General features: G+C 29.2%; 1 long non-coding RNA gene across 1 annotated transcript; it reads left to right on the forward strand.

The window, feature by feature from the left end:
- Positions 1-10,538: 10,538 nt before the first annotated feature.
- Positions 10,539-12,235, forward strand: LOC120262448. Its single transcript, XR_005536778.1, has 3 exons — positions 10,539-10,575; positions 11,060-11,132; positions 11,989-12,235. It is a non-coding gene; the product is annotated as an uncharacterized LOC120262448 (long non-coding RNA).
- The last annotated feature ends 3,551 nt before the right edge of the window (positions 12,236-15,786 follow it).

Here is a 15,786-nt window from a genome sequence, read left to right on the forward strand (position 1 = left end):
GTTGATGATATTCTGCTTGCCAGCAGTGACAAAGGGATCCTTTGGGAAACTAAGAAATTTCTCTCTGAAAGTTTTGAGATGAAAGATCTTGGTGAAGCATCCTTTGTATTAGGGATCCAGATTCATCGTGATTGTTCACAAGGCTCCTTGAGTTTATCTCAGAAGAGCTATATTGAGAAAATACTGCAAAGGTTTGGCATGTGGAACTGTAAGCCTCATGACACCCCCGTGTCGAAGGGAGATAAATTTAGTTTAAAACAGTGTCCTAAGGAAGGAATTGAATCCGAATACATGCAGAACAATATTTAGTCTAGAATTGAGTAGAATAATATAAAATAGTATAAAAACCTAGCATTTTTGAAAATTTGTGTGGAATTGTGCCTATTTTACAAAAATCTATATCTTGCAAATTTGTATGGAATTGTGTAGAATTTTGTAGGATATCTAGAGTTATGTGATCAAGAACTCTAGAGAGACAATTGTAACCATATGATTGAGTTGATCTTCATTGTCTATTAGAGAGGTGGAGTAATATAAATATCCATTGAAGATTGTTTTTGGGGTCAAATAAAGAAATTGGAGTTAAGTTGAAAATTCACTTGTAAGTCCTTGTATAAGTATTCTCCAAGTTTCCAAAGCCTCGTTGGTTACTTGGTTGGCATAATCCAAAACATCTAATGGGAGAAAGGTTGACTTGTTGTTTACTTCTTCTTTGCAACCTTTGGTGAGGTCTTCATTGAGAAGCATTTTGATGGTAAGACTTCAGGGTTTGATGAGTGCTTGGATTTGATGGGTCATCTTTAAATAGATGGGAAAATGTAGTTTTTAATGGTTTTATTATCTAAGAGGAATACCAAAGGAACAATCTTTTCAAGTTTATTTGTTACTAATTTTTCTTTTTTCCTATTCTTCTGATCATTTGTTGTATGATTATCTATGTACTTCAATTATTTTGCCATTTTAAAAGTTCTAATTGATTTCCTTTTTTAGAATTTGTCATAATATTAGTGTACTAATATTCAAAGAACGGTGTAGCTCAGGTTTGTTTATAACCTTTACTATCAAGAGAAAGAGATTTTGGAAGTTGTTCTTATAAATGATTGGAATTGGAAACATATTCAATTTCTTTTGGAACAAAATGGGAATACTAATTATTTTCATCCTTCTATCACTGCTATCATTTGATCTTGCCTGTATTTTGCATTCTTATTAAAAAATCACTTTTTTTTGGGTGATAGTGTATTCGGATTGTTGGCTTTCCTGTTTGTTTATTAGTTGTTTGAGTTTGAGATAGATTACAAGCTTTTAGTTGTGACTAAAGGCTTAGTAACAATTTGATGTCTTTGTATTTTTTAATTTTTTGAATTTTTTTTTTCTTTTGAACATATGCATCTTTGAGGTTTGGAGATGTTGCATTGATAGTTTACTCTCTCTTTTGGTGAATTATGTGCTTCTTGGATGGATGGGAGGATCGGTGGGTAGTAACGGATTGGAGAAAGGAAGACTACATGGCCGGGGAATGGAATCATACTTCCGGCAAATGGAGTGGAGATTACGAGGACAAAGGTACATTTGTCTAATCTTTTTTAATTATCTCCTATATCATTGAAATGGTAACATTTGATCTTCTACTTGAACTAACACATCCTTGATGTTTTGATTATGATTTTCAACTGCATGTATCCAAACTACAGAGGATTATCAGTTCTATGCCATTTCACCAGAGTTGCCAGAGTTTAGTAATAAAGACAAGACATTAGTTTTTCAGTTCTCAATTAAGCATGAGCAAAAAAATTAATTGTGGTGGTGGCTATATGAAGTTTATCAATGAGGAAATCAATCAGAAGAAGTTTGACAGTGAACCCCTACAGGTAATATCAAGTTCAAATGAGTTAATAAAAATATTCTGATGTGATCAAAGCTAAAGTAGAAGAGTCAAAACGACGATGAAGCAAGTCTAAATTTTCTTAGCTTGTGTACTTGATCATATTGCAATTATCGGGGTTGGCTTTTTTCCAACTGAATTCATGTTTGCAGTTCCACACTTTTGAATAAATATACACCATTCCATGTACTGCTATAGTTGTTGGATATGTGAGTAAAATTTTTTTTTTAATAGATTTGATGTGATGTTGCCAGCTTTACCGGCATCATTATCAAAACCCTCAGATTTATTGATTATTTTATTGGTAAATTCCTTAACTGATGGATGTTTAATTGTTTTATTTTTTTAAAAATGGGACCCGTTTGAATGGAAGCATGAGCCACAATTGTTGACTCTACGAAAATTGTATATAATTTGTTACAAAGTAGGTGCAGAGCAATCTTGACTTTCACAATGTGTAACACAGATTTTCAGTGATTTGTTTTTGACTTTTTTACTGTTTTATATAGATAACAAAATAAAAACAAATGATCCTTCATATCTTATAAAAGGATGTCATTGCATTATAACAATGCGATAACTTTTGGATTTGATTCATAAATGTTTTACAGCAAAATTAAGATTTTGTCTTAAGCTTGCCGGATTAAAGCTATTCTCGTTTATGAAATCAGGTAAATTTTACACTTACTATTTTTTTTATAATGTTAGTAAATAAAGTTCTTGATTTTAAAAATATTCATTTCATTACGCTATCTGTTATTTTAAAGCAATGATGATCAAATGAAGTTAACAATAATGACTAAATAGGATCATGTTAGGACCAACATCCTGTAATGTTTATTTTCACCTATAATTTTGATTTGTTTTATTTTTTTAATTTATATAACTTAAGACTTGGGCATGTTTAAGAAAAAGTTAGGAAATAATATTAAAAAAAAAATCAAATCTTAAAAATATAGTTTTTGATAATACATACTACTTTGGATAGCATTATAGTATATGTTATTATTGTAATATATGTTAATTAATCATATAAGCATATTAAAATAAATTTAAATTCATTAAAATGTTATGTTATTCAATGTTGTAATGGGAAACAAATTATATTAAATATATAATTAAAGTGCCACAGTTCAATTTCTTATTAACATTTTTTCCTCCAAAACATATATAAAAAACTATCATAACATTAAATATTAAATAATTATAATATATATATATATATATATATCTAACTGGTTAGTTTTAAAATACAAATAGATTATTGTTTAATGATAAATTCAACTCATAAATTTAATAATGATAAATATCGTATCAAACATTATTAAATTAATATTTTTAAAATAACAATTTAAAATATACAAAATATCATAACATTAAATTTGGGTGTTTGTGGGAATATTTTTAAACTATAATATTATTGTTAAAGACATTTAAAAGCAAAATAATGTTTTTCTTATAATAAAATATAAAAATTAATATTTAAGAAATATAAGATATATAACGTACCGCTTAATGGGAGATGATGATAAACAAAATTATTATATAATATTATATTTCTTTAAATATATTTTGGTATAATACCCGAATTGATCCATATACTTTTCTCTCTCTTCCCTTTTGGTTCCTCTACTCAGAAATGCTCCCAAGTAGTCTCTCTATTCTTGAAAATGGTTCTACTTAGTCCCTTCTACTTTAAAATAAGTTAATTATTGGCTGTATTTTCAAGAGTAGAGGGACTAGATGGGAAGAGATTAAGGGTAGAGGGACTAAATTGGGTCATTTTAAAAAGTAGAGAGATTAGTGGGGCGCATTTCTGAGTAGAGAAACCAAAAGGAAAGAGAGAGAAAAGTAGAGGGACCAATTCGGGTATTATACCATATATTTTTGTTTTATAAGTCTATTTATTGATTGAAACTTTTACATGTCTTTAATAAATCACAATAGATCAAAAAAATGGAAGACGTTGGCCATGTTGTTATTGTACAATTTAAGGTAATACTTAAGGAACTTTTGGAAAAATAAAGATTACCACCTACAATCTATGAATGTGGAAAATATGGTCCAAATCATAAACCATGTTTTTTTAGCTAAAGTCATATTTGAAGATAGCTATGGTATCTATGAAAACATGAATTTCAAGCATATAAAAAAACAGTTAAAAATTTTTGTCTTACATGCTATAAAGCATCTTAAAATTATTTATAATATTATTATTAAAGATGTGAATGTGAAGGAACTATATGACGTTAAATATAAGTTAGAAAATCTAAAAGATGCTGACGAAATATTATCAGAAAACGTTACTATGGTTACTAATGAGTTGGAAGATCTGAAGACCAGAATGAGATTGAATAGAGTATAACAATCCGAAAGTAATCAAAATTTATTTATGAATAGATAGAAAAGAAGATCTGTCTCAGTATATGATTTCCCTCCTAGATGTAGATAAAAAATCAACTTTCTTAGTTATTAAAATAAATGTTAGTTTAGTTTAAATGTTATGCGTTTAATATTTCAATGCAAGACTAATTATATTAAATATGTAATCAAAGGTATTTTTTGTATTTTCCCCCCATTTATATGTATGACAACATTATTGTATATGCTATTATAATTAGATATGTTATTATTGTTACATGTGTTAATTAATCATCTAAGCATATTAAAATAAATTTAAATTCATTGAAATGTTATGTTATTCAATGTTTTAATGGGAAACAAATTATATTAAATATATAATTAAAGTGCTACATGTCAATAGTGGTGTCAAACGGCCCAGCACGGCCCGGCACGGCCCGGGCCCACTACGGCCCATGCACTATGCGTGCTCGGGTCGGCACGGCCCGCCTAGAAATCGTGTCGGGCCGGCACAGCCCGCCAACCTCCAAGGTCGGCCCAGCACATGACCCCGCCCGGTTATATTATATTTTTATTTTTATTTTTATTTTAAACCCCAAAAACATAAAAAAAAAAGCCCTAAAATTGCTAAACAAAATATCTTATTAAAAAAAAAAGCCCCAAAAACATAAACAGTGCTTGGGCCAAGCACGGCCCAACTCGTGCCGGGCCCGGGCCGGCACTGCCCGTTTGACACCACATGTAAAGTTCTTATTAAAAAATTTTTCCTCCAAAACATGTATAGAAAACTATCATAACATTAAATATTAAATAATTATAATATAATACATAAATCTAACCATTTAGTTTTAATATACAAATAGATTATTTTTAATGATAAATTTAACTTATAAATTTAATAATGATAAATATCGTACCAAACTTATTAAATTAAATTTTTTTAAAATAATTATTTAAAATATACAAAATATCATAACATTAAATATTAAATAATTATATATATATATATATATATATAACTATTAAGTTTTAAAATACAAATAGATTATTTGTCAATGATAAATTCAACTTATAAATTTAATAATTATAAATATCATATCAAACTTATTAAATTAATATCTTTTAAAATAACTACTTAAAATATTAAAAAAATAATAATATAATTTATCATATATCATATGCATCAAATTATACATTAATGATACCAAATTATGATGATGTAATAGCAAGGCAGCCTAATTTTTTTAAGATGATTTAAAGGAAGAATAATTTGATCAAATTATGCTATTATATTTACATTGCAAATTTGATGATTTATTTCTAAATGTAGTCATGTTATATAGATCTAAAAGCATAATTAGAAGTGGTAAGCTAATTTGAATGTTTGCAAACTTCTTTTGAAGTAAGAATTTTTTAATATTACTTTATACTTATATGATATTTATACTATGTGAAGTTAGTATTTTACTATAGTTTTAAATTTATTTCTTGCTGATTATTTTACTCCAATTATGATATAAAAGATTCGTGCAATATTCAAAAAATAACTAAGACCCATGATATTAAAAAGACAGATTTGTTACATATGGGAAGTAAATCAGATCATGCATGTAACAGAATAAGACAAATTGATATTATAAATACTAAAAAAATGCATAGCAGAAATAATAATGGAATTAATACTGTGTTTGGAGGCATTAATAAGCCAATGATCAAACATCTTCGATCGCATTGTTATATTAACGCTAATGGTGAAGTTGATGTTGAGTCTACACTACAATTAGACTCACGTGAACTTGATGGTGGTTTTAGAACCCATTTCAACAAAAATCCATTTTCTAATATAAATGGGTCATATTCTAACGTCAATGCTTCAACAAGTAGATCTGAATATGTGTTTGGACTCTTTGAATCTAATTTACTAATGGCTAACAATGAAGATGTTTTTGCTTATCATGATAGCGATCTTTAGCCCAGTCATATTAATACAAATGATTCTGGTGCTGTTTTAAAGAATCGGTATAAAAGTAAGCCTTTTCCTACTTTAGTTATTCCCCATGTTTCTATTATCGTTATTTCTGAAATAGCCACATCTACAATTTAAGCATCCTCAACTTTCTCAAATTGACAATTACAAATTTTTCACATATACGGTTGTATGGATTGTTCTTCTCTTGATGTTTGTAATAGGAACGATATTTCAACCTTCATACTTTGGAAGGCAACCTTTTAAATGTCTATTTTGCAATGCATCCATGTGGTATGATGAAAGGATTAACCTATCCAAATCTACTTCAAATCCTAAACTTAATATGTGTTATACATAAGGGCTTATTTGTCTTCCACCACAAAACCAACACCACCTTTTTTAAGATGATTATCTGATGGTAATGGTGGAGTAAGAAATTCAAAATTTAAAGAGCAGATTAGAATATACAACTCACATTTTCAATTTACTTCACTCGGTGGTATTGTCTTTTCCTATGGAGAAGATTGCTTTCATCTAAATATACCTTATGAAGAATTTCCAATTCGAAGTAAATTAGGAAGGGAGTGTTTAACTATGAGAGAATATTATACTTACTTGATTCAACAAAAAAATATTGAGAATAATACCTTGCTTAAAGGAGGTTGACTTTTTCAATAATTTATAGTTGACTATTATGCCATAATTGAAGACACGAGATTAAGATATATAAGAGAGCACCAAACATCATTGAGGAATGAAATGTACAAGACTGTTAGAGATGCAACCAGTCAAAAAGATATACAACGCAATAGTATTAGGAAGCACATTATTTTACCTGCAAGTTTTATACTAGGCCCTAGGTATATGTTTGAGAAATACCAAGATGTAATGGCTATTTGCAGATTTTTTGGCTATTCATTTGCAATCCTTGATGGTTAAAATTAACAGATTCAATTCATTGATTGCTATTATAGGCTAACGTACTGAAGATAGACCTGACATAGTCTCGAGAGTTTTCCGCATAAAACTACGTCATTTGATGGATGATTTGATGGAAAACAATCACTTTGGACCTATAAAAGCAGGTAAATTATGTAGAGTCCTAATTTTTTTGAAAAAAAAATTTACCTGATAAAGAATCTAATCCTATTGGTTATGATGCTGTAAGTTCATTTATGATTTTTTGGCTAATTGCAAACTTAATTATACTTATTCTTCTTTTTTTTATAGTTGCTTATTTAGTCAAATTCCAAAAACAAGGTCTGCCACATATCCATATCTTATTATGGTCGGAAAAATAAAATGGTGTTATGACAACATCAAAAATTGATAATATAGTTTCTGCTTAATAAACTGATAAAGAATCTAATCCTATTGGTTATGATGTTGTAAGTTCATTTATGATTTTTTTTAGCTGATTGGAAACTTAATTATATTTCTTCTTCTTTTTTTATAGTTGTTTATTCAGTCGAAATCCAAAAAATGAGGATTGCCACATGTTCATATCTTATTATGGCCGAAAAAAGAAAATGGTGTTATGACAACATCAAAAATTGATAATATAGTTTATGTTGAACTAACTGATAAAGAATCTAATCCTATTAGTTATGATGCTGTAAGTTCAATTATGATTTTTTAGCTGATTGCAAACTTAATTATATTTCTTCTTCTTTTTTTATTGTTGTTTATTTAGTCAAATTCCAAAAACTATCTATTAGTTGCTCTTGAAGATCTTCTGAATAAACACTCTTCATCCCTTGAGGAGAATGATTTACCTCAACCACAATCACTGAACATAAATAATTTAACTGATCAACTGCTTCAAAAGAGTTAGACTATAATATTCCTCAGCTTCAAAAAGATCACTTATCAATGTTTGAAAAATTAAATATTGAACAATTAGCTATCTATAATCAAATACAAGAAGTTGTGAACAACAATGGAGGAATGTTTTTTGTATATAGTCATAGTGGGGCTGGTAAAACCTTTTTATGGAACACCATCATTAATGGTATTCATGCTGAAGGAAAGATTGTACTAGCTATATCTTCGTCAGGAATTGCATCACTTTTTTTTTTGCTCGGAGGTAGAACTGGCTACTTTAGATTCAAATCCCTTTAAATATTGGAGAATGCTCTACATGAAAAATTAGCAAGCAAACTCAACTGGCAAGATTGATTAAAGAAACAACTTTGATTGTTTGGGATGAAGCTCCTATAGTTCACAAGAATTGTCTTGAAGCATTAAACAAAACTTTATAAGATATTCTCTGAGAGACAATACCAGAAGCATCTACAAAACCTTTTGGAGGTAAAACACTAGTTCTTGGTGGGGATTTCTGACAAATCCTACCAGTTATTTCATATGGCAACAAAACAGATATCATAAATGCTATTATAACCCAATCATAACTTTGGAAAGAATGCAAAATATTAAAACTCAAGACTAACATGAGACTGCACAAAAACAAACTTGATTAAGAAAGTCAAAATCAATTAAGAGTATTTGCAAAATGGTTGTTACAAATTGGTGATGGTACAATTGCATCTATCACAAGAAATTATAGTGATCTTGATGAAGGAGATTGGATAGAAATTCCATAAGATCTATTGGTTGAAGACTTAGATAATGCAATACAGTCAATCATTAAATATATTTATCCAAAATTCTAGCTGAATTATGTAAATCCAAAATACTTGAGGCAAAGAGCTATAGTATCATCATACAATGAAACTATTGATATATTAAATGAAAAAATCAGCAAAAAAAATTGAAGCTGATGAGTAGAAGTATTTAAGTTCAGACTACATCTCTAAAGCTTCTACATCTGTTGAAGCAAATGCACCATTATATACAGATGAATTCTTAAATGCATTAAAGTTTGCAGGTATACTAAATCATGAGATTACTTTAAAATTAGGTAGTGTGATAATGCTGAAAAGAAACATTAGCCAAGTGAATGACCTTACAATGGAACAAGATTGATAATTACATAAATACATCATAATATTTTGGAAGCAAGAATTATTTTTAGATCCAACATAGGCGAAAAAGTATACATTCATAGAATTATTATGGCTGTGCAACAAGGCAAATGACCATTCATCATGTGCCGAAAGCAATTCCCCGTTAAGCTTTCATATACAAATACTATATACAAAAGTCAAGGGCAAACACTTGATTTAGTAGGTTTGTTTTTACCCAAGCTTATATTTTCCCATGACCAACTCTATGTTGCATTATCAGAAGCATCCTTTGCTACAGGATTAAAAGTTTTTATTTTTTATGATACTGGGAAGAATACAAACAAAATAAAGAATGTTGTCTACAAGGAAGTTGTTGATAGTATAGAAATTAATTCAAATCTTGAACATTGAAATTATGTTCTATTATAGTTACAGTCATATACATACCCAAATAAATATATAACAGGTTTTTTTTATCTCTGATTATTTCTAACTTCTATAAAATGGAAAATATCCAGACTCAAAATAAGAAATACTGAATAAATTATGTATTTGCTATTTTGTAGATAATCAACAAGGAGTCTTAAGGGAATATCATAGCTAAAGCCACATGGCCAAAACTAGGCCGTGAAAATTAGAATAATAAGAATATGGGATTGTTATATCCCAATTTCACAAAAATTCCTTGGTGTGGCATTCATAGCAACAAATGCAAAGGTATTCATCATATATTGTCCTATCAATTTTTGTAAATCTTATCTATATGTTTTTTCTTTTAGAAACTATATCTATAAAATATCTTTCTCAAGGCGATGCCATCCATGTTGAAAATGACTGTTCAAGCTTTCAAGACAGGCTAATTGAAGGAGCATTGTACCACATATTCAAATTTCAAGTTATTAAAACAATTGCTAGAAATTTATCGATAATGAGAGAATTTGTCATCTTTGTCACATCTAATACACTACTCAAGTTAAACCCTAATGATCATGCATGTTGTACCCTGTCCTGATTTAGACCTCGGGCCTATTTAGATTTTTATGCTTGCATTAGGGGTAAAATGGTCATTTAGTAGTAGTGGCATTTTTGCATGTTTGCATAGTAGTTTTTATGTGAAAAATCGGGGGCAATTCCGTCATTTGGATCCATTTCTATGATTTTTCTATTAAGAGGGCAATTAGGTCATTTCCTATTTATAAAAAAAAAATGAAAATGAATGAATGAATGAATGAATGAGAAAAGCCTAGAGAGTTCTTTTCCTTCCTGCTTCCTTGCTTCCTTGCTTCTTGTTCTTCTTGTTCGGCCGAGTATAAACTTAGAAACAAAAATCTTTCCGGCGAGAATTTCCGGCGACCTTCAATACCAAACTTATTCCTCTCTCACTCCCGAATCCGGTAAGCCTTATATCCAATGTTTTTGTTTTGTATTTCACCCGTATTTCCTTGTTTTTTTAGAAATATATAAAAAATTTCGATTTCTCCATGAATATGATGATTCATAGGCTTAAATTGAAGCCAATGATTTATAATGCATGTATGAGAATGTTGTAGAAGAAAAATTTTTGATTTAGAGTTGTAAATTGGGAGAAAAACCATAGTATAAGGTTCGAGTTATCGTAGCAATTCGAGATTACTCGTAGCACTCGAAAAATTTTGAGCCTTATCTCGTATTTCCTTGGTCCACATTGAAGCTCTTCTTACCCCCGAACTCATTGGAACTAGTTTTTACTCTATTCGAGATCGCTTGGATCCAAAATGACGATGTTTTGCCCTAAAACCCTAATGTTTTGTATTAGACATGTATAATCGTATTTTATACATTTTCTTGTGATTATCATTCTTATGTTCATTAGAATTTGAATTCCCTGCTTGTATCTAGGTGGCGAAGCGTCCTCCAAGGGGAAGGAGCTCGCCGATCAGTGAGTGCGTCTCAGGACCAGACGACTGGTTCCGTGAGTGGTTAAATTTATAATTGCATAGATTTAATAAGAGTACTAAAGTATTTCTTCATGTGTTTTATCACATAAACTTGATGATAAATTGACTTCTTTTGATATATATATTTTGAGTACGAATCTACTTGAAATGGTTTAACTAGAATGCTTATACCTATTTATTTGAAACAAACATGTTTACTTGCATTTCCGTATTTATATGCAAATGAGATATGGTTTCACGTATATTTCCGCATTTATATGCAAATGGAATATGGTTTGATGTACATTTCCGTATTTAAACATTGTATGATGGATTATTTGAATTGGAAGTTAGAAAGAATTATGTTGTGGCATTTAGTTTTGATGGTGACAGCGGACTTTAGTCTGACACTGCAGTGTGGGGTTCCACGGTCCGGCCTGATGGGAGGCGGCGTGGTTAACCCTGGTTTACCCTGGTCAAGAGGTGCGCGGAGCCATTGACAGGGGGTTCTGTTATGTGAGAAACCCGAGGTCACCACACGGGGATCTCAGTGGCCAACACCAAGGAAAGGCACCCTTTTAAATTCCAAAAAGTTTTAAAAACTCCTTGGTGGTCCCACAGCTAGTCGCGGCCACGATTAGTGTGGGAATTGTTTTAGGCCAGCCTGTATTTTTGGAGCTATGTTCATTATGTTTTAAAATGTTATTTGTTTTTACTATTGTTGAATCTTGTGTTACTTGTTAAAATGTTGAATACTTGGAACTGATTTTATATGCTATTATTATTTTTTTGAATTACCATTTGAAATACTTTATCACTCTGTTACATCTATGCTGACACCACTCACTGGGTAACATCTGTTACTCACCACTCCCCTTTTTATCTTTTCAGACTGCGACGTTGGACAGAGTTATGCTGTGCAGCAGTAGAGGTTTATCTGTACTTCTTATTTAGGTTTGTTATAGTATGCATGTACCCTCTATGGATCCACTAGACTTGACCTTATATGTGGTTCTTGTATTTATATTTTCGGGTTGTATCTTAAAACCCTGGTTTGTGCTGTCATTGTTGCTACTTGTGTTTAAGGTTCCTAGTACTAGGGAACCCTATTTGTGATATTTTATTATGTTGTCTTCTAGTTATATAATTGTGATAACAGGTTTATATTGAGCCTTACGGCGACCTGAAAGTGGGGCCGTTGTGGAACCCACTTCTTGTCGTCGTGGCGGTTGCCACATGCCCGGTTAGGTTCGGGGCGTGACAATGCACCTTGCCCAAGGTATTACTTTTAATATTTTGATCAAGAAAATATGGCACCAGATGCAAATTCTGATAATATTTGACATGTAAAAAAACCATTTATTATTTTTTCACATTTCTTTTATTTTACAATTAAAATTATAATTCAAATATCTTATCAATGTTGCCCAATATATATATTCATGCTATTAATAACAAAATCCAATCTATTTATAAAATTACAGATGCAATTGGTACTTTGATTTCTATAGAACCAATTACTGTTGTTCAATTAACAAAGTTTGCCAATAATGTTCAGAAAAGAGATATTTTCATCAAAGAGCAAATGTAAGCAACAAGAAAACATATTTGATTATAATTAGTACATTTGACATATATGTACTTACCTAATATTATAACCATTTTCAATTAAATAAAAAAAAGCGGCGATGAACTTAGAATAACTATATGGAAATCCTATTTTCCTCAATTAAATGATCATGATTTACTACAAATGCAATCAAGGCCTATACTTATCATTGTTGAAACTATTATTTGAACACTCCAAGGTGAGTGCAAAATGTGATAGTAAAAAATTATTGCAATACTTAAATAGACAATCAACAATTACTAACATTTCAAATTATTTAATAGGAACCATATATTTGGCTTCTACTTCGACAACCCGAATTTATGTAAATCTAAATTTACCCAAGACAAAAGTTATCAGAGAATAGTAAGACTAACACTTAACAATTTTAAAACTAGGGGAAAAAATCAATTTGATTTCCAAACTCACAAATTACCATTTGTGAAGTAAAACAGACAAGGACTTGAAAATCAACAAATGTAGGTGCTATCTATATAGAACTAAGAAGCAGCTTTGCAACAAAAAATTTCACAAGCTGAATATGCAACAATTGATAAATTGTTGAAGTTTGACCCAGCAACAATTGGTGCAAGTAAAAACAATCATATCTTGAAACTTAATTCCCTAATTAGTAAATTATATAAATCTATACTTATTGCTAAATAACAACAATTAATAATTTGTTTAAAAAAAATTATACATGTAACCATGTTCAAATGTGATATATAGGTTGAGAAGATTGACACATAAAATGGTTCGTTTTACAATTCATGCAATGTTTGTAATAAATGCCTTGCTGAATCAAGATATAGTTATTCTTGCTACAAGCACGGACCTACAACTCCGAAAAACAAAAGTGCCTGAACAAATTCATAGTATGATTGACAAGAAATTTAGTTTAATTGTTGGTCTCTCATAACAAGCAATTAAAGATGATGTGCTCACCTACAGAATTTACAATGCAAACCTATTATTTTACATGGAGAAACTCGAAGGGGAAATAACCTGTACAACCAGCAATAGAAGGATCAATTGAGCAATCCACATTAGAAATTGATGAAGCAAGCAGCAAGCATAAAGTAAGTGAACTATTAGAATCATCATCAAAGATTAAAATTTCTTCAGATCTATACAATAAAGCCTCAACAACAAAAAAACAAAGAAATACACCTAAGCGAGAAAAAAAACAAAGATAACGAACAAGCATGAACACTTGCTTATGAGAAAAAAAGATGAGATATAATAACACTTTCAATCCATATAAAAAAAAGATCATTGCTTTCCTACAAGGCAGTAAACCAGGTAATATCTATTACAATCACACGATCAAAGACTATGATAAACTCAAAATAATGACTAATGTTGTTTTATCCTTTAATAGGATGAAGGTGAAAGAATTATGTCATGCTATGTTTGGCTATATAACTGCTATGCATGTCTTTAGTAATTTCAATAATGTAGATAAAGCTTTAAGGTTTTTTAAGTTTAAGAAATTTGCACCGGACATAATAAAGCTTTGAAGAAATGACAAATTAACCAAGGTTTACAAGCTTTAAAGGAAAGGTATGCTTCCACAATTACATTATTACGTACACCTTAACAACATATAAAGTATTAGTTGAAAATATTATCTTTCAAAATAATTATTTAATTATTTTCACCAATGATATTATCTTTACAAACTTTTGTTTGTCATATTTAGTTATTGCAATAAAAAAAATATACTATTCACTTCCAAAGTTATTTTATTGGGTTGTTACATATTGTTAAAAACTATTTCAAATATCAAAAAGGGAAATAATCATAGTTGTTTTTGTTGCTTACAGACTTTACTATGTTTTTAAATATGAAAAATATAACAAATTAACAATAGTATGTGTGAATATTGTAAATATTCCACAAGAATACATTCCATGTATAAACAATATTTACATATCTATTAATATCTACAAATTAAAATAAACAAAAAATATTATTACAAAAATGTTAACATAAACCTATATTATATAAATAAGAATGAAATTAGCATAATCATCTTCATTTAATCTAAAGTAACATTCTTAGCCCGTTTTATGTCTATCTTTTTCTGCCTTAAGATTTGAATTGAAGTTTAAAAATATGTTTGTTTCTTATCTCTTAATTATATATATTTCGGACATTTTTCTTCTTGAGCATCAAGATTATTTTTATTATCCTTCCATCATTTTATGTGAATAGGAAGATAAAAACCAAGAGTAAAGCTTAATATTTGAATTTTTTTGTATGTGTGTGCCAAAGTATCTAAATAAAGCCATTTTCATCATTCAATGAAAAATATAACATATTCTAGTAATATATTTCCCAATCTTTTACATTTGGAAAATATACTTCCCCTATTGAAATTGATATTTATAAAAAAATTACATTACTAATGTTTTTTTTTTTACAAATTTATACTATCTTTACAATCTTTCTTTTTGATATATTCAACCGACAGTGTTAGCGAGGGTGTTTAACCTAGTGATATATATATATATATATATATATATACATCCATATTATTTCATCTTTTAACATATGATTTTTTTTTTTAAGGGGTATACATGTAAACCTAACATTAATCATATATATATACATCCATATTATTTCATCTTTTAACATATGATTTTTTTTTTAAGGGGTATACATGTAAATCTAACATTAATCATTTGGCATAACTTTTGATTTTCTCCCTCCCTTGGCATCAATCATGGTGTACCTACATTTTCTTTGCCATAGATGGATATTATTATTTATATAAAAAAAGGTTTACATGAGCAGACACACAATTACATTATTTATGAAGTATACATATACATATAACAATTTTTTTTTGATAGATTTATGTATACAAATTTCTCTACTAAAGGCACATAATTTCATTAGAAAGTACAAATTTATTTAAATGCATTTATAAAAAATAATTATTCACAAAATACATTTAATAAAACTTTTATTTCATACCCCTAAAAATTTGTGAAATTGTAAAAGTTATATAAAATAACATAATATAAAAGTGGCACGTAATTAAAATATAATTATTAGTTTTTGCTTAAAAATAC

Source organism: Dioscorea cayenensis, chromosome 5, assembly GCF_009730915.1.
Source record: "Dioscorea cayenensis subsp. rotundata cultivar TDr96_F1 chromosome 5, TDr96_F1_v2_PseudoChromosome.rev07_lg8_w22 25.fasta, whole genome shotgun sequence".
NCBI classification, from domain to species: Eukaryota; Viridiplantae; Streptophyta; class Magnoliopsida; order Dioscoreales; family Dioscoreaceae; genus Dioscorea; species Dioscorea cayenensis.